Source organism: Melospiza melodia, chromosome 1, assembly GCF_035770615.1.
Source record: "Melospiza melodia melodia isolate bMelMel2 chromosome 1, bMelMel2.pri, whole genome shotgun sequence".
Taxonomy (NCBI): Eukaryota; Metazoa; Chordata; class Aves; order Passeriformes; family Passerellidae; genus Melospiza; species Melospiza melodia.
The window spans coordinates 166,190,690-166,217,832 of NC_086194.1; positions in this window are offsets into that span (position 1 = coordinate 166,190,690).

Consider the following 27,143-nt stretch of genomic DNA (forward strand, 5'->3'; position numbering starts at 1 on the left):
GTTATATGCATTAACCTTATCTAAAGATAGCCAGATGTGCATTTTCAAAATTACCTTTCTAGGACCTTCTTGGGGAGAATTAATATCTTAGTCCAGCAGACACTGTGAAGGGGAAAAGCAGCTATTTTGCTGCATTTCCTTATTATACCCAGGTCTGGTGCTATTTGAAAGAAATCTTTCAGCTAAGAAAATGACACAAAATTGATATGATAAAGCAAGGTCTGGGACAATCAAAAATGTTTGCACTTCCAGCATTTTCCTTCATTTTGACTTATTTAAAAAAAAAAAATCCAACTACTTGAAAGGACCTCAAGCACCAGGCTGTGACAAGACACTCCTCACTGTACATTTGCTGGCTTGCAACTTCAGTTAGAAGCTGTGCATGCCCAGGGAGAGCTGGAGGGAAGAATCCTCTTCAGAAAACCCAGAATAGCATGGCAGCACCTGATTCCTTCAAAACTTCTCCAATTATCCTATTTCTTTTCCCTGCACCCACCTGGCAGAGCCTTCATGATCCAGCCTATTGTGTATAACACTGCAGAGAGACATCTGCTTTTGTGCACTGTTGTATTTATACAGCTTGTTTTCCAAAATGCCTTACTCTGACTGCACTCAGGAATGACAGGTGAAGCAAAGCCATGTCACCAGCCAGAGGAAATGTGCCACCCCTGCCTGAATCCCCATGATGGCTTTAACTTGCTCTGTGACATTTCACAGGGATGCAACTCCTATTTGCTGAATACTGCCTAAGTCTTCCCCATGTCAGCATTGTGTGAATGAGGTGAAATGAGGTGAAATGAGATAAGGTGACTTATTGAAATAAGGGAGGGGCTGGAAGTACTCAGGTTTGTCTGACTGCTCTGACACATGAACCCAGGGAGAGGGGATGGTGAGAACAGGACCCCCCTTCAGCAGCAGAGAGCCTCAAATGAGCTGAAAGTAACCACAGACTACTGCTAGAAACAAATTTCCAGATCTTTCCCCTCTAAGAAATGGCAGTCTGGGGACAGGGAAATTGGGAATTGGAGATGAAGGTTAGTGAGTCATTCTCAAAAAGATTTGTCATCAATTCATTGCTGTGTTTTTCCCTGACAGTAATGTTTTTTCCCTGATGCAGAGCCTTGCTTTCATTTCTGCTCCACTTATAAGATCAGGTATTTGATTAAAGTCATTTAAGGGTGCCACACTCTTTGTGTGGAAGAGCCTGAAGACTTCCCAGAGGAACAAGCCTGCACTCAATTCCTCCCAGTGTCAATGTAACAATTATTCCACTGTTGTGCTCTCTGTACCAGACAAATATTTAATGACTTTTGATAGACACTTCAGACTATATCTCTTTTATCCATATTTGTGATTCAGACTGTCTTCCTTCCTTTCATGCTTTATTACCAAAGGGGAAAATCTGCCTCCTGGCAGGTTTGCAGGTTCTAGTAAGGCCCTCAGTCCCCTTGTAGCAGTAGCAGCAGGAGGGATTGCTCTTCCTGATTTTTTAACTTCATTTTTTGAATACTTCTGGCCCATCTGAGGCAGGGCTCTACATGCAATTCAAGACAGGTAGAAGCCTTAGTAAGCCAGAGTATGAAAGACCAAATCAAATGAAATAAGCAGTTTTAAACTGTATGTCTGTTTTTTACATTCCTTTCCTTTACTTTCCCCATCAGCCTCCCCACACACAGAGTTCCCAAGTCCCTCAGAGGGAAATAAACAGCCTGTTGCTAAGTGTCTGTACTTGTGGGTCTGATGCCACCAGATATTGTCTCATTCCATCTCCTAAACTGGAAAACACTTAAATCCAGCCTCATTTTGTGGTGATTCCTGGGAGGGGCCAGTGGGCAGCAGAGACACCGGAGGAAGCATCAGTCCCAGCAGAGAGGATCACTGCAAAGCATCTTCTCATGGATGGGAGGCAGTGAGGCAGCAGCAGCTCCTTCTCTCAGCTCTATGAGGGGTCAGGGATGAAAGCTGACCCCTCCAAGCTGGTTCCTTGGGTTTCAGCTGTGCAGCACATTGGCTACAACTTGCCAGATTAAATCTGTAACTTCTTTTGGCATTGAGAGGGCATTTGAAGCATTGAGAGAGGTGAGCCACCTCTCTGCATTGTGTATTCTCTTAAGCAAGTACAAAACTTCTGTGCTTGCTACCAGATGTTGAAATATGATGTATATTATTTATCAGAAAAGAAATGCATTGGAACTGGAGGTGTAGCTGTGTTAGTAATCACCCTAACAGCTCTAAACTCCCTATCATTTGTCAGATAAGACTGCAGACATTTATTACTATTTTCCCCTGAGGAACCTGTTTCAATTGAATTATTCAATCCATTCTTTTCTATTTGCCATCTCCCTTCTGGCAGTTCCAAGAACCTGGAAGAATATTGCCACACGGACCATGAGGGGTTGATGTCTGAGAGCCTTGACTCTTCCTTTACCCTTTGTCTGTCTCAGGGAAACAGCTTAGGCTTGGGTCCTGCTGGGGACGGGGATGATATGACCTACAGATGTCATTTGGCACTACAAGTAAAATCCCATCAAAACGAAGAAGTGTTTGCACCCATTATTCATCATGATGATGGTTCAGATCACTTCCTTTAAGAATGAAAGCTGAGGTGGAAAATCCAAATCTGGATATACAAAATATCTTCTCTCAGACATAATTTGATGATTGGCATGCCTTCTTTGAGGAGAAGGCATTTGTCTTCACAGCCTAGACCCAGTACAGCTCAAATATTGAAACATTTTCACTGCCTTTTCCAGATATTCTACCAGCAATTTACCTGAATGGGCTGGAGAAGTTGGGATTGAATGTTTATTAAAATCACTGTTCCCTATCTCCAAATCAATGAGTGAGAACAATTTTTTGTGATGGCCACATTTTTCAAGGGCTTCAGATTTGGTACACTGGCCTCAGAGCAGCTTCCTGGGAGAGGCAGAATATTCCATGAGCTGCAATTTTTTTTTGCAGTTTTCCAGCCCTATTAGGGTTCACAGATGATGCCAGCCCAGCATCTCTACAGCTGACTCCAGAGACTGCAGAGCAAAGGTAGAAGTAATTTAATTGCCCAAACCATGCCTGTGTGCAAACCCCAGATACAGAAGCAAATCACACTTTCAACACAACCTATGGAGAGCCTGACCTCAGCCTTAGGCAAGGGGGCATTCTGTAGCACATTCCACAGAATCATAGGATGAACTAGGTGGGAAAAGACCTTTGAGATCACCAAGTCCAACCTATGATCCAGTGCCTCCTCATGGCATTGAGTGCCACATCCAGTCTTTTTGTTAAACATGTCCAGGTGGCTCCACCACCTCCCTGGGCAGATGATTGCAGTGCCCAAACACTCTTTCAGTAAAGAATTTTCTCCTGATGTCTAAACTAAACTTTCCCTTGCATAGCTGAAGCACAGCTCCAGCCAGAGCAAGGGGATTTTCCATTCCAGTCTGTGTCTTGCTGGATGTACCTGCTCCTCTCCATCCCTGCTCCAGCTTCTGCAGGACACCCTTGCCCACATCCTCTGTCAGCTTCCCTGGCCTGAGTGAGCTGAGACAGTGAGCCTCAAAGTCTGCCCTTATTTAAACCAGAAATCCAATAAGATATTGGTGCCTGTGATGACACCAGATTCTCATCTACTGTGTTCTGCTACTGCATTCTTCTCACAGTGCACTGGTTTTCTGCTTTTCATCCTTTCATGTTTGAGCAGCTACAATGTCATCTTTTCCCACTGCTCTGACTGCTCTTTCGGTACGTGGCTCCTCTCTCTGCATCACTTTTATGAGGTCCCTGATCCTCTATCTCTCCTCTCTCTCCCCTCCTGTTCTGCACAGCTCTTTCCTCTCCCTCGTCCTCCTTGTCATTTCTCTGCCTTTTTTCTCTGTATGTCATTTTCCTGGCACTCTTCTTGCTGATCCCTTGCACTGGAATAACGCCATCATTTCAAACCTCTCCTTTCTCCTCTCACAAGCCTCTTCCCACCTCCTCAAGCCTTCCTCCACATCCTCCTTTTCAGCCTTACACTAAAATTTCTTCTCCCAAATTTCTCTTGACTAAAAAATGGTGTTCTTCTTTGGGAAACAGCCTTCCTCTAAACAGTAATAAATAATAAATAAATAAATAAAACAGCTTTATTACATTAAAAAAAAAAACCAAAAAAAACCCCAAAAAAACCAAAACAAACAAACCCCCCCCCCCAAAAAAAAAAAAAAAACCAAAAAAAAAAACCAAAAAACCAACCAAACAGCTACAGTTTGGAGAATTATGTGTTTTATGTGTTACACCTTTACTCCCAGACATCTGTTTACTCTGTCTCTTTGTTATTGAAAATTGGAAGCATTTCAGTTCATCTGGAACTTTGGGTAGACCTGGTATTTACAAGGTAGAAAAATGTGATGGCATTTTTGTCATAGAAGGAAAACTACAAGAAAACATTTAAACTATATGTTTGCCATGACAATTTCCTTTTGGATAAAATATACATATACAAAATGATCCATGGGTACATAAATGTGCAGATATAATTAAGGAAAAAAAAGGAATACTCAAATACCTTCTTTTGTTTAAGTGTTTGCAACTACTCATTTTGGCAGCAGTATGTCTAAGTTATTTTTATGGGGTTTATCATCCCTTCCCTTAACTCCTCGTTTTTCATCATCACAGATTTGATATCTTTCTGTCATATATTATATGTCAGAGTGTGACTCTAAAGGAGCATGGAGCATTTCTCTGTCTCCAGAAACTGACAGATTGCATCTGAATGCTGAAGAATGTATGACAATAAATTTATATTTATCATGTTGAATATTATACATACATATATATATACATATATATACAAATGACAATAATAAGGATGAGTTTCTGTTTGTAAATGACTCTGCCTGTTTGTCCAAATATTCCACACCACACTGACTATGAAGTGCCCTGGTGCAATCATTCACTTGAACGTGTGCTTAATCTTGTGAGTATTACAGTGACAGTCAGGGTACATAAAGCACAGCCAAAGTTAAACATGCACTTAATTGCTTTCCTGAAATATGACCTCCAATTTTGAAGCAACAGAACAGAGGTGAAAAGCACAGTGACACCTATTCATGCTCCTCAACCAAGTAAATTTGAAAAGGGTGCCTAAGAAAGAAAAAACAATTCATCAGAGATTTGTGTTTTTTTCACGGCTACTTGGTGAGAAAAATGTAAGAAATTCCCAAAAGTGTGAATGGGCTTGCAGGAAGTGATTACCCAAAGCAGATGAGCCTTCTCCAATGGATTAGGCACAGGCAACATCTGTATTCATGTATCTGTGGTGGGTAAGATGGAAATAGTGCATCCAAGAAGTCACATCTGATGTGTTTCTGAGTTAGCAGCTAAAGCTTTTCTTTAGCCTCCGGTGATTTATTCAATAACAAGCTGTTGGGCTGAGACAAAATAAGGGATATGAAAATAAAGTTTCTCAAGAAAGGTCAGATGATCACCAGCCAGCAGACATAATATAATTCGAAGCTGTTTGTCTGGATGTGAATTCTCTGACCTATGGTTTCACTTGCTTGACTCACAGGAGGTGACCTCTCCTTCCCTCCTCGTCCTAAAGCTGTGTAGTTGGCTTAATTTGTCAGAGTTCTGCCTCATTTGATTCTCCAGGAATAAGTGCTGCATTTAGAAAACAGCTTCTCCTTCCTCAAAGTCTTGAGCCTCAGGGTCAAAATAAATGTCAGCTTTCAGTGGTTTTTTTAAACATTTTCTTTAGAGTAGGCAAAAGGGACCTGAGCAAAGACTGTGGGGAGCCTAGAAATGCATTCAATTTAGAAAGCCCTGAAAAAAAACATGTTTATTTGTGCACAATTGAATTCAACCCATGGTACAAACTGTGTAAAGAAGTCAGGTGTCTCAAACAAGACTGTGTTGCCCCATCTGCAGTGTCTTTCAGAGAGATCACAGCCCAGCACAGAGCCAGGAGCTGCACTCCCTCTTGGGCTCTGCAATTGCTGTTCATGGTGACACCTGGAGAAGAATTTGTAATTCTCTTATGTAGGAAAAGATACCACAACCTTGAAGAAAAGGGACTAAAATGTGGTTCTGCTGCAATGTCTGTTGGCTGGGCTGATGGTTTGACAACCCAGTTCTTATACTGAGCCTTTGGGCTGTGTTATTCCCTTTATCCCCACAGCCCGGTGCCCCTAACAGACCTACAAGGGCTCTTTTTCAAGCAGAATAACCCGGCTGGCCTCCTTGGACCTTCCCTGTCAGTTACAAATTAGATTAATGAAGGCACCATAGAGGCAGAGGAAAGGGAGAAGGACAGACATTACACAGAAGATTAACAAGGATGGGAGAAAGCACAAGAATGTAAAGGACTGTAGGATCTCTGCAGCTAAAAATCTATCTAAAATTGATATAGGAAGGGGAGTGTGTATCAGGGGGAAGACAAACAATTATGACACATTTTGCCAAACCCCTGACACACTGAAACAGAAATATTAAATTGAGGAGTAATGCAAACACACACAATAAAACATCTGAATAATGTTAATTGCATCCTGTAGAGCCATGCCTTTAGCAGTATGATTTAAGCATTCTAGACTAAGCTGGCTTTTATCTTTAAGTACTTATTTTTCCTTGTGCTTCTTTGTCATTGCATACCCTTAAGTGAAAGAAGGTAAAACTTTCCCATGGTGTTATAAAAAAAAAAAAAATAAAATATTATTTTTGCTTGAGGATGCAAAGGAGAAGGCTAGAAGAAAAGACAGGTGAGTCTTGTTTTGTTTGAACCAAAAATAAATTTTGTTTGAGGTGTGGGTTTTCACTGCTAGTTCCTTTATGAACATTTACAAACAAAAAAAAAAAATGAATCATGGGCTCCAGGCTCTCATGGACAATAGTAAAGGCTAATGAGAACTATAGTATGGCAGGTTGAGATGTCCCCTTATCAACCCAACAGCATCCACAGAACAAAGTGGAAGACCATTCACTCATATTTGTTGATATAAGAAGGTATAAAGAGGAATACTTTTGATCTTGAACTGACAAACATTTGGTCTGAGGTCAAACAGAATTTTTAACTGTAGTAGATTAAACTGTACTGTGCCATGATAGCTGTGTATGTTTAACTGTTTTGATTGTGAAAATAATCAACAGGAGAGTTGAGATCAAGGCATAGTCTGTGAGGGGTGTGATTGGTGTGTAAAGTCTGTTAGGATTTGCCTACATTGTGTTTTTTTTCATTTGCTGAAGCAAAGCTCTGGGCTGACACAGCCAAAGTGCAAAGTGTGTTCCTCCCAGGGTACCTGAGGGGCCTCATCATCACAAAGCTCTGAGTGATGGCCACCCCCACACCTCTGCCAGGTCCTGCTGCCCACAGCTCCTGGGCCTGTCTGGCTTGGCCTTTGACAGGCACCAGGCTCCAGGTGTCTTCTCTGCTGTAGAAAACACCACAAGGCAGAAATTAAGCCAGGCCCTGCTGGGCTGTTAATTAGTGAGTGGACTCATCACTTTTATTGGAAGTATTAACCCAAGCAGAAGTATGAGACCTAACAGATTTGAGCACAGATGTATCAAACTTGGAGCTACTGGGGAAAATGTTGTAAGCTGGTTTCTGGGAGATGGGGATGAGGTACAACGGGTCCCTGTCAGGAAGCCCTGCAGCCAGAACTGTAATTTTTGGGATATGTGTCAATAATCCTTTTCTACAGCCAGGAGGGACTCAGAATTCCTCCTGGCACTGGTGGGGGAAGCCTGGGAGCTTTTCACCTGATACCCATTGGGACCTCCTGCAACAAAAATATCTGAATTTTCATTTTACATTTTTGGGAGCAAATATGCACAGCACCCATTATATTACCTGGGCTGTGGGTGCTTTCCAATCTCCTTCTTGTATTGGGTGGAAATTCCACCTTATGCAGTGTGGTGCTCTGTTACATGTGACAAACTTAAATGTTAACTGATTAGAACATGGTGTGCTAGGAATTGAGGTGTCCATGATGAAACTCTTCTGGAATAGCATGGTGAGATCATCATGCAGTGCCCTTGATCCCTTACAGAGAAGGAGAATTGCTTCCACTGCCCCAGTGTAAAGAAGAACTGTTTACTCTGCCCCAGAGTACAGCAGCCCTCTCATGTGCAGTGGGTCCCATTTGCTCTCTTCAAGAATATTTTTATTAATTGCTGGTCATGAAGTCTCTAAATCTGCATTGATGTCTCATTAAAATATTTGTCTTGTATAAGGTATAATAAATTGAGAAAATATTTCTTTGTCTTTCTCTATAAAAGTGTACTTAACCTGTGATTCTGCATCAGAAAACATATTTGAGATGACTGGTATCATTCCCATCCTCCAGACAGTTTCACTCTCCTTTTCTCTGATTGTTCTTGAAACTTGCAAGCCCTCTGTGGACACCCACAGTCTTTGAAGATGATGTTTTTCTTCCTTGCTGATTGATAAATGTTTCTCAGGTTCTCCTGACAGCCAAATCCCCTTGTATTTGTGAGATCTGATTAACAGAGCACTAAATTTCAACTAAAATCAAATCAGCAACACCCAGTGTGAGATCTGCTTTCTCTTTACATCTGCATAAGTTAAGCTTGATTTGTTGGTCTATTTTACTCCAGGGTTTGTTCATTTGTTGCCTTTTTAATGTATTTTTGCTGTGCCAGTGGCTTCAACATGATAGCTCAACTCCCTTGTCCCCCCATCCCCAGTTTTTTCTTATCTCCTTGTCCTTTTGGAAATATAACCACATGCACTTTCTTTATCTCTGTGTGGGGCCAAATCTCTTATCACACAACTTACCTTCTTCAGGAGACAGCATTGGCAATACTGTAATAGTTTATCACCAGACTGATAGTTAGTAGCTCTGGCTTTCTTGTCATAATAAGCCTTTTTTAGTCTCCATTGTGCCTTTTCTTTGCCTTTCTCTTGTCTGTTTGCTTGCCTTATTAAATGCAGAGCACTCAATTTCTGTAATGTGTTATATCTTCTTCTGAAGAAATCTTTGCCTCCTACTGCTTTTTCTTCACTATGTGCTCAATCCTCTTCAATTGTTCTCCCAATTACCATCTCAAACACAGAAAGACCTGAAATGTCTTGGGGTGCTTCCAAACCTGAAAATACTGGGAAAGAAAAGCAGCCAGTGCAGTTACTTCATCTTTAATAAATACACACATCTCTCTGTACAAGTGTATTTGTCAGGCTAAATGCCACAGCAAATCCTGCCCTTTTGTTCTCATTGATGGAAGAGGTATTAGTCCACCCTTTAAGTGGCCTATGAATGCTGACCCTATCCTAAAAAAATCACATTTAACAAACCACATGAAGGGAGGAGAGAAGAGGAAACAGGAAAAGAAAAAATATCCCATGCTGGAAGTAGCTGAAAATTCTGTACTCCTTAGGACATTATTGGACTCCAACTGAGAAACCAGATGGAGCTGGACTGAGCCTACTCAGCTCAGAAAGAAGCAAGATTATGATTGATGTATTTTCCCCTTTTACTGAGGTCTGTCTTCTCTCTGATTGTTTATCTTGTAGCCACCTTGGGCCAACTGAGCACACTTTATAATGTCTTATTTCCTAAATGGAAAACCATGTCCAAATTCTATGCCTAATATGCCTTTCCCAAATTAGTTTGCATTGTAACTTACAACTCAAGCCACATAAATCAACAGAACATAGCAGAAGACATCCATAACTTGGAATTTTACTTGTCTGAGCTCTTCTTTAATCATCACTGCATGACTTCACTGACTATAGCCAAAAATCTCATTTTATGTGATGCACCTTTAGATGTCATGCACCTTTCAGATCCTTTGCTTCATGTTAAAATAATGATGTTGCTTGAGTTAGGGTCAGGCATGATTGGGATTTTTATTTTATTTTGGTTTGATTTTTTCCCAGAAAAGGCGCCTTACTGCATGTTGTGATTGCAAATGATGCCATGTACAACAAGCCAGCCCAGGCAAGCCCCTTAGGTACAGCTTCTCAAAGTCCACAGTGAAATTTAGCATTCTATAAATACAGGGCAGTGAACTGTGTGTGTAACATCAATTTGAAATATTACCATCACAGGGATGGAAAGTATGAGTAAAAATGAGAAAACACACAATGATGAGAGTGTACACTGTAAAGAAGGAGAAATTCTTCTCTTAATATAAGTTTTACAGGATTTTAAATGTTTTTAAATAAAGCCCTCCTGCTTAAGCTGTAGAAATGCTTTTGTAGTGCTCCAAATGTGATGTTATTATATTTCAGTGTGGTACCTTCATGGCCCTTTAGAATACCTGGTGTCCGAGGTTTCTTTTGGCAATGGCCAAATTGTCCAAGCTGCTCCTCAAGACTGTGAACAATCACACCCAGAAACAAAGAAATCAGACTAGGAACTCAAACAATTGCTCAGGGGAAAGCCCCTTCGAGATCATTTAAGCTCTAGTGTCCAAGAACATTCCAGGGCAAGTAAAAAAAGGAGATTAAAGTATTTTAATAAGGTACCTGTAGCTTTACCAAAAGCATGCAGCAGAAATTCCAATCTAGCATTTTATATGCTCATTGGGAGAACCAATTTTTTTAAGCCTATACAGACAAACTGCATTTCTCATAATGAAATGATGGAAGAGGCAGAGAGTGGTTTTTCAACTGACAGGGAACATGACAGCTATCTGGTGCAAAAACAGTCAGCAAAAATTATGTTTCCATATCATTTGGGATCGCTTTGGGGCTACAAAATTAATATGCATTACTCTTCCTATGGTGCCTGAGTCTCATGCATCACATGCTTGGTCCTTACCATGAGAATTTCAGTGAATCCAGTAACTTTAGTCCCATTTATTAAAATGTTCTAAAAGCCTGAAGGTTATAAGTAAGATATATAAGTATATGCATAAAATTCTATATTAAAATGGCAGACAGGAGAAAATAAGATATGCCCAGAAAAGACAGAGACTGAATTTGAGCCTAATATGGAAGAGTATAAGAATAATTCATCCTTGCAGAGAGATATTAGCTGTGTAGCACTACAAAAGACAGAGACTGCCAGGTTCAGCTACAAATGGTTACATTAATCTCCAACTGGGAATAGAGTTTAAATGAAATTCTGAAGGCAAATGGATCATCTCAACATTTTTGCTCAGACCCTGCTTTCCTGTAGTTTTCAGCAAGGTTTGGAACAGATTTTAGAGATGAAGGAAATTCCGGTTCCTCAGGTCAACCTGTTGGGCTCGAGTGTGCATCCTGTGGTCTCATATGGTACAGAAATATTGTTCTCCACATCCAGCATCTGCTAATTGCAGCAAGGTGACACTCCTGTTATGAGTAGAATAGCTGCCCATTTTTTTAAAAGGTTGCAGAGTTCACAGGTTGGGCTAGTTGCTGCCAGGGTGGAGTTCTAACTGTTTGTTTTTGTAATCATCTGTTGTTTTCATTAAATACCTGTCCTGATGGTTAAGAATTCCCCCTTTTGTCGAGTGACACCCTGCTGCTTCCTGAGGATGGCACCCAGACTGCGAAGAGGAGGAGACCACAGAGTTAGCATGCAAATGACCTCAGAACCAGCATGCAACGGGAGAAACCCCTCACCAAACCTAGCCAAAAACCCCTAAAAAAAAGAGCCAACACAAAATTGATGAATCAAAGTGATGTCTAGACATGAGGAACAGAATCCAGTATCTGCTAAGACCCTTTTTACCCCTCACCCTAAGATGAAGATGTCAGTTGGACAGGCACACACAAATGTTGAACCAAAAAGGAAGGGAATTTCCTGATGCTCTGGAGAGGACGGAACCCCCAGCTCTGCCCACAAACCAGTGGACAAAGCTGCATCTTCCTCTTCCTCCGAGTCACTCCTGGGAGCAGCAGCACTATGAGTGCCGATCTGTCGGTTCTCCCCATCTAATCTGATCACTTTTAATAAAGGCATTAAAAAGGAGAAAGGTCTCCTGCCCGTGTTTATTTCACTCTTGCTAAAGGGAGAAATTGGTGTATTCTGAATAAAGGCATGGCTTAGGGCTTATGGCATCAGCAGCAGCAGATTTGAACCCTTGTGTTGCTTGTGGAACACAGTGTGGTGTCCACAGGAACTCTGCTGGCATTGTGCCACTGACATTCAACAGAGAGAGAGGATTACATACTGAGGGCTTGTTTATTTGGGTTTTTTTCCTTCCACATTGTTATTTCCAAGGATTTTTAGATGCAGAAGATCCCTTTTTCCCAATTATTCCTTTAATATGCAATGGTCAGGAGCATGTCACATGCACCAATTCTGTCACTGCTCCTCATCATTTTACCTCTGGTAAAGCAAGTTTGTTGCCTGGGATAGCAGCTGGAATACTGTTCAGTGAGGTAGACATGGGTGGAGCCTTTCATGGATGAATTATTCAGCCTGGCATCTGAGTGGGTCAAAGCAGCAGCTACAACTGATGGGCACCCAGAGATTCCAGCTCTGCTTGCTGCTGGGACCTGCCTTGTTTCTAGGTAATCACTGCCAGCTACCTCTACTTCTCCTGGTGCTTCTTTTGGTTGTTTTGTGAGCTCAGAGCACTGCCTAATAGACAAGGTCTGGTTTTCCAGGGCCTCAGTAAGTCTCTGTAAAAAAATCAAAAAGAACTTCAGCATTATATATACAAAGCTTATGCAACTCCTCAAAGGGCTTAAAATTAGTCAGGCTAATCTAATTATTTCACCAAGTAGTGGGCTTGTCTCTCCTTATGCAAAATACCCCAAATATTGTAAAGACTCCAAGTTATCTGGCCACATTCCAGTTAATTAACTTAACACTGAAGGAAGTACTGAAAAACAAAATTAAAAGCAATCCAATTTCTAGCCATCCCAATTCCTCACAAAAAGTAATGCCATTACATCTGTCTTCACTCAGAGTATGTAAGCTACTTTCATATGACCCTAAACCTGCCTTTTTATTCTTAATCACTATTTGATTTAAAAAAAAAAAAAAAAAGCACAAACACCCACACATGGATTGATTCCATTTTCACAGAGAAAAAATACAGGCATTTAGTTTGTCGAAATGCAAAAAGAATCATCTGGCCCAGCAGATTCTATTAAAGCTCTCACACAATTGAGAAATCCTGAGCAGCCAAATCAAAGGTATGAACAGAAAAACAAGAGCAGAATGTTGTCCCCATGCTTGGATCTCTGTTGGCTCTAGGGGCACAGGGAATTCAGGAGGCCATGCAGGTAAATGGCACCCAGGAGGAATCTGGGTAGGATCAGGGGGTGGGCTGTTGGAATGGATTTCTGCTGGCACTTTGGTCACAGTTCTCTTCATGTGTAGTTTGCAATGGATCTGGTTGTATCTGTAAAATTAAGAATGCAGGAAAACCTTTGCATAGTGATTGGCTTTGTTTCTGTACACCTGGTAAGACTGTTCAGATTTATTTCTCTACTGTCCCACAGTTTTCAGTATCCTTTTTGGACATATTTTTTTTCTATAATCTGGTTTAATAAACATGAGCTTAGTGAAGATACCGTAAGAATATAATATCTGAGTTACCAGCCCTATTTTTCCCATGATGCAGGTGGGAGAAATTAGCAGGTCAAAAATTAAATTAGCTCTACCTACTAGAGCTGGTACAAGTTAAACTTGATAAAAAAGCCAAGAGAACCAAAACTATACCTAGACCAAAAGGAATCTGTGACTGGCTGCTGAATCCTGTCCCTCCAGCCCTGGCCTCTGGGTCTTACTCTGTCCAAGAAATCCCATTGGAGAAGCAGAGAAGGATCTGACGTTTGGTCAGAAAATCCTGTGGTTTTTACCCAGCTCTTCTTCTGGGTAAAAATCTGCAAGTTCATTGTATGTCAACTCAGTCTCTTCATCCTGTGAAGTGTGCACAGACCTTCCTTCTCTCCCTGTGGCTTGGAGAGTAAAAGTGGGGCTATAGCACAGCCCCAGGGAGGTGTGAAAGGCTGCATGGGCACAACCTCACTTTTGAGCAGGCACAGACTTAGTGCTGGCTCCCTGTCCATGCAGCTCTGTGCTCTGCACACAGAAGTGTGAGGGAAAGTAAAGTGTTAATGCCAGTCAACAAAAAATCTCAATTTTTCCATCATATTGGCTCATCTTAGGAGAGCTCACAAATAGAAAACTCACATAGGGAAAATCAATATTACATTAAATGACATACGTAAAGAGCTCTCCAAAGTCACCACCAAGTCAGGCTAATGAGATACAGGACAGTGTTGCTGCATTGCTTGATTCAATCTGAAGTGTTATTCCGTATGTTCAGGTCTGAAATATGATGTTGAAAGCAAAGGGAGACGACCCATCTTTGTTGATCAGCATCGACTCCGATTTATTGATCCAATCAGTCACTTTTTATAACAGTGTTAACTAAGTTCATGCATATTGCAAAATCCGAGCTCACGATAGGCTACAGAGAAAACTCTAACCCCTCCTTTTGTTTTACAATACCTGTGGTTTGTTTATTGAAACCAAGATTTTTGTTCTCACCCTGATATGAGGGGTTCTCAACCTCCATGTCTATTCCCAAGGACAGAATGTTTACCTGTTATGAGAAGACCATCTGAGAATCCTGCTGTTTATAAAATGTGCCTGAGAACCTAATTATTTACAGAAACGGGCTTGAGAACTGCTGCTTTACAGCTGCCTTTTACTTTTCCATCAGCTGTATATTTTCATGGCCTCTTTCTTTAAGCCATGTCTGAGCAAAATTCTCCAACAATATGACGTCTTTTTCAGTATTTCTTCTATGCTTTTAACTTTAATCCTCCTCATTTATTCCCTTTTGCACCTGAGCCATGCTTTCTGCAAGAGGAATGAGTACATCTCTGTCCTTTGCCATCCTCTCAAGCAGATGGGTGCAAAGGATCTGATCTTGCATCACTGAAAACAGGGCAGTGCTGCTGCTGAATGAATGCACAGACACATCAAACCCATGGTGCAGAAAAATATTCACACATTTACCTCTCAATGATCTCTTGAGTTCAGGACCCTGAGGCCTCCAGCACCCTCCACTGCTTCTAAGCACAGCTGGAGTGGAAGGAAAATGGCTTTTCACAGGTTGTTCCTCAACACACCGTGCAACTGCAGACACACATGCATTGCACAACACAATTTGTATTTTCATGCAGTGCATGACAGAAGGTAGCTGGTCCTCAGAAGGTTTTCAGGATCTGAATTCCCCCCCATTCAAAAAGATCTCTGTTTCTAAGCAGATATTGAAAATTGGTTCACTGCTACTGAACAGGACTCTGTTCACAGCTAAAGAATGTAATTCACCAGCCCTCCCTGTGCCTGCTAAATTCTGAGGGCTCCTGGAACCCACTAGGTGGTATGATCATTACACTAATAGACTCTAAAGATGTGTTTCAAATTTGTTAGAAAATGCCTCTTACAAAATTAAGCATACACCTCACATCTAAACCCTCCAGGCTTCCCATTGTGCTGGCACACTGCTCCCACTCCTGGAGCTCACACTGGAATGTGCTCTCACACCAGGCTTGTTATTTCAGGTCCCATGTGAAAATAGGACAGACCCACTGCCTGTTTTTCCTGGCTGCTTGTTACTCAGAGACTTGATAACATCATGAGAGATCCACATTCAAGTCCCTTTCCTTTTCCTTAAACTGTGTTCTCACATAGGTAACAAAGATGAGCATGGCTGGAAATATATGCAACATCAGAGGATAGGGCAGGGATTTATGAAGGAGGAAGATCAGCCTGTGATTTCCTGGGGGAAAATGCAGCAGTCATATTTAGTGGGCATCTGGTAAAGAAGGCTCTAAGGCAAGGATTTGTGTGCATTTCTGGAGATAAGGGAAGTCAGAGTGGGTTAGACCAATCTCTGGCCTTCCCACAGCACACTGGAAATTTTGTCTACTTATTCTTGGTGAAAACAGCCTGGAAAATGCAGCTACCCTGAAAGTCAAGGGTGTCTGGGCAGCATCCCATGTGTTGGGAGATGGGAGCAAGGTAGAACAGTGCTAACTCATTTGCTCTGCACTGATCCCTGTTCCATGGCATTTACCCATGGCTGAAACAGCTGCCAGGACTCTGTGCATCACTTTTGCCTCCCCAGCAGATGAGCTACTGCTACACTGTACCAAGCTTAAAGTGATTAGGGATTGTCTGCCCCACTAAAAAAAATAAAAATCAATGTTTAATGACCAGCTCAATGTTCCAGCAGAGGAAGATGGGTTCATTGTATACAGCAGCTCATACAATGACCCCAGGGTGAAATTGGTATCCTGCTTAGTCTCATTATTGTACCTCCCTGTTGCCAAGCACCTTTCAGCTTTGCTCTCATCTGCCTTTTCTCGTGAAATTTCTTAATGTTGGAGCAGAAAGATGTGGTGACCCTAGAGAGCAGCATGGGGCACACGTGCATTTCAGCCAAGAGCTTTGTGGGTCCTAGCGGGACACATTTCTATTTATTCTTTCTCTGTTCATAAGAGGATCTCTCTCTAGCCACTGCCTATATTACATTTCTTTTTATTCAGTATCACAGCTGGGGAACAGCAGTGTCATTTCTTTATCAGTGCTGCAGAAACATTCTCAGAGATGGGTGGTTTTGTAGTGGGATCCATTTCTGCTAAAAGGACCCACAACTCTTCCCAGGGAGGCACCTCTCACAGTAAAATGAACATTAATACTAAATCCCACTCACACTATGGCAAGCTGCTAGGATTAGACCCTGCTCCTCATGGTATGCTATAACTTCCCAGAGCTCTTAAGAGAAGATTTGCATCTCTGACAATACTAAGAAGAGAATTTTTACAACACAACTTAGCTGGTTTTTAGCTAGTACAACCATGTTTCAATTGCAGTTTTACCAGATCACATCAATTCTTTAAAAACACCAATTAACACCAATTTCTATAGAATAAAACCCTACAAATTGAAAAGTGCATTTACAAGTGTCTACTATAAAACATGGGCATGTTTTTCATATTAATTTCCTACACAAGATGCATTGTCTTTATGGGATGAGGGTTCTTTAGTGCTAACTCATAAACCTTACTGCTTGAAGACATCTAAATAACTTCATATTCTGTACCAGCTTCTTTTACTCCTTTGAGTGTCTTTTTTACCTACATGGAGGTAATGTAAAGTGTTACAACAAGGGTAATATATTAGAGAGTTTGGATCTGATAGTCTTGAACAGAGTGTGCATAGATGTGAGGTCATGTGTGTCATGTTGTTTCCCCCGTTTGTTACTGGGGTTCAGATTGATTGCCTGAAATGTGCAATCCATTTAGAGAAAGGAAATGTTGTTTGGGAAACCCAAAGATGAGATTCCCTGTTCATGTCAGCCCCAGTCAGATGTCACAGTTTGTATCAGCTGAGTATGTAACCCCAAATCTTTCTGAGATGTCAGTTTATTCCCACAGTTTGCTCCCACAGAAAGGAGAAATAAGGGAGTGGAGGATGAAGGAGAAAACTGAAGAAAAATCTTACTTCAAACAAATTGACAGAGGACCTCCATATTTTGGCTTCTCTGCCATTTTAGCTGCCATATGTTGGACACAAATTCATCACAGACACAGAAATTTGAGATCAATTGACCCAGTGAACTGTTACATGCAAACACAAGAGGGAGGGCATGCATGATCAGAGCAGGTCTGATCAGAGGTCACAAAACCCAACAGACACCCAGAAGTCCATATGCTCCATGTAAAAGAACTGAAATGAAACAGATGCCAATATATAAAAAAAGCAATGCTGAATTATTTTACCACTGAGCTGTTCTTTCTGACCTAGATGGTTCTTTGTTCACAACAGCTCTCACAAAAGAAAAAGAAAACAAACAAAAGCAGAAAAAAGATGCTTGCCCAGCTGGGCTCATAAAATGTCTCTGACTTTCCCCAGTGTATGTAGAGTTGATTTTCATGTCTGCAGCGTGAAACAAAGGGCCAAGTGTGGAGAAACTATATACTTTTTACTGGAAGAAAACATTCCCTTTTGAATGAAAAATCAACATTTCACAGCAACTGGAGAAAAACCCACTCTTCTCCTCAGCAAGATCAAAAGGAAAAGTGCAGAGAGAGGAACTGAGGCTGCCACTTTGGCACTTGGCAGCCACCAGACCTTGGTCAGCTTCAGCAGTGAGGCTGCAGAGATGATGGTGCAGGGACCCTCACAAGGCAGTGTGGAGGAAAGATCTTGAAGAGAAATTGTGGTTTGTTTGTCAGTATGGATCCTATTGGAGTAGGATTTCAGTGTAAGACTTCCAAAGTGTGTAACAGGTGCAGTCAGATGCTGGGTTTTGTCTAGATTTTTGAGAGTTGTTATTAATTTGGAGTTGGGATTAATTAAGGCTAATTAAGTTGTTAAATATTGATATGAATGAATATATATTATTGTCATTTTCTGTGTAATTGACATTCTTCATGAATTAAAAAAAAAAAAAAAATGTTACATGTTACTCCTTAAAATAAAGGTTCTGTTAGCTATATTCAATGAATTTTAATATAAAATAAAAATATGCATCTTCTATCAAAATCTTCCTACACCCACAGACTTACAGATGGCAGAGAGACATATCACTTATACCACAATATTTCTTGCTTTTCAGGATCTTTTCTTTGTTTAACATAGCCTCCAAATTAACATGCAACTGCATATAATTTTCCCTACTATGAGTGATAAATGCCTAATAAACATCCATTTAGTGAGTTCCTGCTTTTCTCCTGAGCCAGGCAAATCCTAAATCTGCTAAACTGGGATAAAGCATGCCCATTTTCTTCATTTTTCTTCAGCAGCTCAGTTCACTAAAGGACTGATGGATAACAAGAGCCATGGAGAACTGCAGCTATCAAGCCTATCTTCCCTGAAAACCTGGCCATTCTTACAGGTTTTACTGTCACTATCTGTTGCTTCTAACGTAAAAGGCTCCCTCTACTAGCATGCAGAAATTCAGGTAAAGTGCTTTCTCTGTAGAAATATTTTTGATACAGTTTTGTGGGAGATTTTTGCTCATTTGTACTTAAAAAGTTATAAAATTAGGCAATACATTGACATACTTTATATAATAGTGAGGAGAGGGGAAAAATAATTTGAAACTTATATTTTTACTTGCTTTCTACTCCTCATATGTTTGACATCTCTAAAGAAAGAGGATTTCCTGGGTGGCGTGAGAGATTTTCTTTGCCCAGTGATCTATCTCCTGGCAACACCATGTTTAAAAAAGTGATTTTTTAACTAGATCACCCATGCCCTCAAAAAGCAGTGGATACTTGAATTAGAGACTGCTCAATCCATTCTTTAATCTCTTACAGTGGAGTCCTATAACACATCTCAATCCATTCTCCATATTGATTTCTTGTGTGTATCAGGTATCAAAGAAAGCACCATCAGAACTGAACAGACTGATAAAATTTGTTTGTTCTCAGCACTCTTTTAATTAGTTGGATGAGATGAAGGAAAAGTAAATAACATCACAACGGGAGGGAAAGGAAAGCAAACTTCCAAACATCTGAGAGATTCAATCCAGCACAGTAGAGTCCTTCAGCTGCTCGGTGTCTCACAGGACATCCATCAGTGATGCGCAGGGGCTCAACCACTGCTCCTTGGCACAGCCACTCCCTGTGGGAGCTCCCCATTGTTGGGTTTGTTGTTGTTGGAATGGCTCCCGAGGTATTAAAAAGTCTTTTTCCTAGCCCTGCGCTCAAAGAAGAAGTCAGGATTCCTCAGCTCTGGTTTTCAAGGTTGTTTATTTTCTCTTGTCTATTACATTCTTTTTCTGACCCACTGAGATCTGTCCAGCAGGTCGGTTTGTGGCACACTGACCGCCCTCAGGGCAGCGTTATCTTTTTATTCTAAAAACTATGTGTACTTTATTTACAATAATTTTCCAATACTTATCATCTATGTTAGACAGTTTGTCTCTACTCTAAACCAATCCAAAAGTGCCACCATCACGTAGCCATGATATTTTATGAAAAATCCTTTTCTTAGGATTTTTTCCAGCTGTTTCTGGAACAGAAAGTTGGTTAATTTTTTCTCCTGAGAAGCTGAGAGACCTCAGGAAAAAATGTAAACAATGGTTATCTGCTGCTGCGGAATGCAACAGGTGGATCTATGATTGGTCTCATGTGGTTGTTTCTAACTAATGGCCAATCACAGTCCAGCTGTCTGGACTGTCTCAGTCAGTCACAAGATTTTATTACCATTCCATGTCTATTCCTAGCTAGCCTTCTGATGAAATCGTTTCCTCTTTTCTTTTAGTATAGTTTTAATATAATATATATATGATAAAATAATAAACCAGCCTTCTGAAACCTGGAGTCAACATTCTTATCTCTTCCCTGGTCCTGGGACCCCTGCGAACACAATCACACCATCACAGCAGAAGGTGGAGGATAAGAAAAAGGAGAAAGACAGTACACGCCCAGATTCCTCCATCCTGCCTCTTGAACCCCCATTCTAAAAACCCCAAAATTCTACATTTTCACCCTGTGATAAATTCACCAACATTCTATTCAAACCCTTGTGGCTTGTAACTCCTCACACAAAGTTGGTAATGGTTTCCATGGGTTAAAATCGAAGGCAGAGGTGTCTTTGACTCCATGCCAAGGTCTCTGAGCCCCCTGCCAAGGTCTTGAGTCCTCCAGGGCAGCCAGAGGAATGTCCTGGGTTCCAACATCCATGGCTTCTCCTCTCAGCACACAGGGATGCTCCCTGCCCTGTTGGGGCTCTGCAGTTTGGGGCTGAAGCTGTGCCTGCTGTGGGCTCGCTCTCTCTGTTTGCTCAGTGTCTCCTTTGGAAAGAGCAGAAGGTGCTCAAGCTGAGTGCCAGGTCCAAGAGCCTCTCTGAGCATGAAAAGCTGCTGATGTGCTTCCTACAGCACCTGTGGTCAAGGCTGAAAAGCTGTTTCTGGAACAGAAAGTTGGTTAATATTCCTCTAAAAACATCAGCTATTATCCTCCCAGTGCTCTTCTTCTCAGCCCCCCATTTCAAATGATAACAGGAAGAAAAAAGTAACAAAAACAAGGATAAAATTAAGATTCTGCATCTTCACCTAAGGATATACAGAGTAAGCAATAAATTGTGGAATAAAATCCATGGTATAAATTCAGCTTTTCTAGAAGCCTTTATCAAGAAGTAAACTTGATCTAAATATTCAAAGCTACTTTGCCAACAGAGATCTTTTTGACAGTTTGTTTGCCTTTAGCAAAATCAATTTGTACACTGTGCACATTTTAATTTAAAATTGTTATTGTCCTCTGATTGCTTTGAGATTAATTCTGTATCTCAGCAATGAGTGTATTACCAATGTTTTTATTATGCCTTGAAACGTAATGAATGCTTTCTGTAATATTTTTAGGATAGTCTTTATGCAGTAGGGAAAAAAAAAAGAGAGAAGTGAAAAAATCTTTAAGTTGCAGAATCAACATTGTGCTTTCATTTCTCATTCAGATGCCTCTGTACTAACTTAGCCCTTAGAAAGTTTGGTTTATGGAAAAAATTGTGGCCTGTTTCCGAGATAGATAAATAAAGAGCCATTCCTGGCTGTGCTAGAGATATCTTATGAAATCTCAGACATACCTCCTGATATTGGTGTGACTGCCTGTCCAAGGGCAGAAGTTACCACTTCCTTTTTCCCACTCTGATTCCTGTGTACTGCAAATTCCTCTGGGGAAGTCGTGAGGTGCACAGAGCACATGGATCGAAGCTGTGCTGCTCTCACCAGGAATTCAGTTGCTACAGAGAAAATGAAGAACAAAAAGTTGTGGGTTTTCATCTGGAATAACAGATGGCCAGTTGCTGTGTCCAAATAGATACCTGATCTATGCAAGTTTTTTATGCAGCTCCATGGGATTTTATTTCTTTTTAGGGATAGTGTAATGGCAACTATTATAGCTCAAATCCACAAGTGGAGAAAGACTTGAAAGGACATTATATCAGACAGCAGGATGCAATTTGAAAAAATGTTTGTGCTTCTGAGCATTTAAAAATTCTTAGTTGTGTAATAGAAATAGTGATTTTTAAAATTACAGGCTAGGAGGAGTGATCAGGCTTTGGAACAGGCTGCCCAGAGCAGGGGTGGAATCACTGTCCCTGGAAGTGTTCAAAATCAAGTGGATGTGGTGCTTAGGGACCTGGTTTAGTGGTGAACCTGGCAGTGTTAGATTAACAGCTGGACTCAATGACTTTAGAGGTCTTTTCCAGTCTTGGTGATTCTATGACTATTGTGACATTTTTTGTGGTTCAGATAATAATTGAAAAGGAACATTACTCATTTTACTAAAGCAACTGATCTCAGGAATATTTGCTGCACTTCCCAGCCTTTTGGAAATACTGTCCTGATGAAACTCTCCATTGTTGGACTACAAATACTGTTTTGGTAATAAAGATACACTGCTGATCTGGCCTCCTAGCTCACACATTTCATCCTGCTCTGTGCACTTTTCTAAGCAATTTTCTTTATTTTAATGGTTCACTTGTCACTAACATGTCAAAATTTGCCTAAAAATACATAAAAATAAAACTCTAGGCATCATCAGATTTTGGACTGCACCCAGATTCCTCTAACTAAAAACATTTTAGGACCCATGGTCCCCTTGCTCCAGAGAGGCAATATTTGAATCCTGCAGTGTTGCATTATTGAAACACCAAAACCAAGCAAACCTTGAAAGCAGAAAACATAGATCCATGTCAGGGCATCAGCAGGAAACTAGCTCAGGAAAGAACCTCAGAATTTGCTAATTATAAGTCTAGATAAAACTCATATTATACATTTTACTGGGCTGTGGGGAATTACTGACTGGACATGAAAGCCTTCACCCATTAGCTAAGAGGACTTGCTGCTCACAGTGACATTTCTGATCCCAGGGAGAACAGATCTGGGAGAAGCTTAGCTGGGGACTGCTTTCTTTTGCAAAGCTCACTCATAAGAAAACAAATCCTTGGAGTGCTAAACAGTCATTTTCAGCCATCATACCCATCCTTTAAGGGGTTCAAGGTAACTTTCCTAGCAAAAACACTATAATGGCAGAAAAGTAGTGATAATTTCTCAGTAAAGTTAAGGAATGCTAGATGAGCGACAATTAGATTAACTTTGTAAACATCCCCTTGAAGGTTATATCTATTGTTTGTTTTTAACTTGATACTTAGTGTTATAGGATATTGCAACATGTTGTGGCCTGGAATTTTCACTTGTTTTGGCAGGCTGCTTAGGGCTGAATAACAAATTGTCTGTTAGATTCTAAGTGAATTATCTCTGTTGTTTAAATGCCAGACTCCAAAACTATAGTAAAAGTCACATGCCCAAACAATGCTCATTTGCAGACACCTAACCATCTGCTGCAGACCAGAAATCCTTTTCCCGTATTGTTTGAGCAGGAAATTCTTGATGTACCTCAGTAATACAATAATAATGCAGCAGAGTTCCACCAGCAAACTACTGAGAGATACTTAATATCAAAACTGATGAAGAACAGATAAAACCTGAATACCCATAAGGACATGTTCTTTAAAAGGTCTTCCTTCTTTTTTTTTAATACAACTAAAATTCACCAGAAGATTTTGGCCACGAAAGAGCAGTTTAACTTTGTTCTATATACAATGATTGAGTTATTGCAAATCTCTCCCTTTTTTTTTTTTTTTTTTTAATGTTAATACCATTATTCTATTAGGCAGAAAATTGGCCCATCTGAATATTTTTGAGAAGTATAATCAATTTATTATCATGAGTTATTCTTGGTTCATAAGATAAAAAAAAGAAGATGCCTACTGGGGTGGAGGACATCTTTTTTCCCAGCATTGTATTTTATATTTACAGGAAAAGGAGCCATTACTGTACAAGAGGTGGTATTTGATGGCACTGTCAGTCAGAAGAAGCATCAGGGAAAAGAGCTGCCTCTGTTATAGCATGTCTGGGGAGGTTTGACTAGCAGAAAATTGCTCAGTAAATCAATTAATGCTGAACTTGGTTACTGATGGGCTCTGAACATCTATTTCCTACATAATGTGGGTTGTACATCACTGTCCAGTATTGCAGGCACAGAATTATGTACTAACTGGTTGATAATTGTTTTGAAGTGGATATATTACTTTGGTGTATCTGAACTCAGATACACCTGAGGCTTTTTACTTTGCTTTCATTTTTCTACATCTCTACAATTTATTGCTACAGAAAGATTTCCCTAAACAGACCATTCTGCAAAACAGAGCTGACTGTTGATAGATCAGGACTCCTCACTGGGGTTCTTTTCTTTGGGTACCACAAACAAACCTCCAGGCAGGCAGGCAGGCAGGTCCACCTCCAACAAAAACCCATTTTCTCATTGTGACAGGGATGAGCAGCAGCTCCAAGGAGCCCACCCTTACCCACAGTGATTCACCTACTGCATCCAGAGAGGAACCAAGAGGAACCACTTGTGTGCTGTGATTTCCTTATAGCGATTCTCCTGGGAAATCACACTGGACAACAGATTGCAGGCTTGGTTTTCATATTTTATACACATTTTTATTTTTGGGGGGGGAGGAGGGGTAGATTCTAATCATGGAACTCTGAGCCTTAGGGTGGTTTCGTTTTATGTTTAAAAAGCTACAATATATAAAATACCAGGCCTTGAGTTGGTTAAGTAATGCAAAAATTAAACAGAATTTGTTTGCATGAAAAGAAGATGCTAAAGAAGAGAGAGAAACCTTAAAAAAAAAGTACAGTTACTTTGAGCCTTTCCATCTCCCAAATGCATCGATATTTTCTGGATTCAGACAAAAAAAAAATATTTTTTCAAAAAGCCAAAAAAAAGAATCAAAAATATCACTTGGCTTTGTACAGCCTGCTTAACCCTCAAGGAGGTATTACATGCATGAAGAATAGGTGGTTCAAGCTCACCTGACCTCAGATGGAAAAGGGAGTGGCAGCAAAAGCCCAAAATTTCAACAAGTGGGAATTTGGCCATTTCTTTCATACAGTCTTTTCTCAGAAATGCAGGAATCACACTTTTGTTTGAATTCAGGTCTCATCCCTTTGTCAGAAGTTGCACCAATGTCAATAAACTAGGCCACAAGGATAAGGATCTGACCTTTAACATTCTGTTTCTTTTGAAACCACTGATCAAAGATGACTTTTCTATTCCCCTCCATTTTCTTTTTTTCCTTGCTTCCTCAAGAGGGATCAGAACCTCCCCATCTCAGCCCTGTGCACTGAGGCAGGTGCCAGCAGGAAGGTCAGAGCTCTGTGGTTTCCAGCCCATACAGCTGTGAGAAAAGGACATTCTGGCCCAAGACATGCAGGCTTCAATTCTGCATTTAAAACCATCTTCAACCACAACTTTAATGTTCCCCCAGGACAAGGAGCACAGAGTCAAACTGGAGCAAGGTCAGTGGAAGGCCACTAGAACAGAGCACTTGCTCACTGAACAAAATCTGAGGAAACAGGACTTGTTCAGAGGAATCCAATCCTAAAATGGTTTTAAGACTGGACCACATAAAGCTCAAAGTGACCTGGTCTTAGCTGGAACTGACCCAGTTTGAGGAGGAGGTTTGACAAGAGAGCTCCTGAGGTCCCTTTCTGTGGGAACTCAGCACATCATTCCTGATGGGCAGAGTCACCGAGACAACCCCTGGGGGGCTCGGAGGTCCTGGAATATTGCCAGAAGTGTTTGGTGGTTGGACTTTGATCCTGCACAGGATGCAACACCTGTATGAGGATGGGAGGATCACACAGGGATAAGTGGTGAAGGGATGGATTGATTATAGAGTGAAAACACAGGTTTTAGAATCTCAGTACAGGGGGGTTCTAGGAGACAAGATGGAGGAATTAGGACGTGTCCTGTCCTTCTTCTTCTTCTTGTCATCCATCTTCGGTGGTAATGGTGGCACTTTGAGATTGGTTCTTACTGAATGTGCACTTGTCAATAAGAGTGAAAGGTATTGGGAGGAAAAGGTAAATATCTTACACGTAGTTTTTAGTATAAAAATAAGCGACCGCCCTGAGGGAGGTCAGTGTGCTCATGGCTGGCTTGCTGTGCGGACCTCTGTTGGGCCGGGAGAAAATATTGTAGATAAGAATTAATAAACACTGAAGAACTGAAAAACCTGAATACTCCTTTCGTCCTTTGGAGCACGGGCTGCCTCAAGGCCATCCAGAGCCTTACCAGGCCATTAGAACAGCCGAGACGGGACACCTTTCAACCTGGATTATCCCATAACCCAGTGATCCCTTGTGCTTTGCTATACACAGGTACCCAGTCCTCATGCTGTAATTGTCATCAAGAACATCAGAGCACATTTTTCTTCTTTTAAACCTCATTGTGAGGTGGTCTTGCAGTGTTTCCACTGCAAATGATCACAGCCCCTGCCCTCCCTGGTGTGATGGCATCATACCCATGTGCTATCATTGCCTTTTTCTGAGCCTCTTTCCTGGCTTAGAGAGGCTCCCAAGTTAGTCAGCAGCACAAGGGATATCACTAGGGAAATTTAGAGAAACTCTGCCTTATGCTGTTTCAAATTTAAAAGAAACAAAAAACAAACAAAAAAAAAAAAAAAAAAAAAAATCCCCAAAAAACCCCCAAAAAAGAACAACAACCCCAAAAACCACCCTAACGAACTAGTTTATTATTGTTTCCTACTTTTTTTTTTTTTTTTTTTTTTTGAGACGTGGGGTAAGGGATTCCTTCATTATGCACAAAATGGGCAATATTTAATATTTATGTCTCTGATGGAAGCAATTGAGCTGAAAAGTGAAAAAAACCTATTTGCTTCCATACAGAGTTTAATTCTCTCAGACTGCCCCTATAACTGTGTGGTCATTGTCCTGGAGGGCTGAGAGGGAGTTTAACATCATCAGGAGGACAGCAAATGAAAACAGCCCCAGCTTTGCTCAATAAAGCACAAAGAGGTTCCCACCCAGCCTGGTGCTCCCTGTGGCTGCTGGTTGCTGGTCTGGGGTTTCCCAAGCTCTGCCTCCCTGATCATTGCAGCTTAATTGGAACCTGGAGCTGGTGCTCCAACACACCCAAAGACACAGCAAGGGCCAGAGGAGCACATTTAATAAACTGCCCTGGAAGCTGATACACATTTATTTCTATCAGCTTCTGCTTGCAGTAAAGAATAACACAATTTAATTCTATCTAACCTAGTTGAGGTGAGGATTGATCTGATGCCAGGGTTACAAACAATTAGCAAGGCTGAAAATTACTATTCCATTGATTACAGGTTTGGGATTTTTATTTTTTTTTTCTCCTT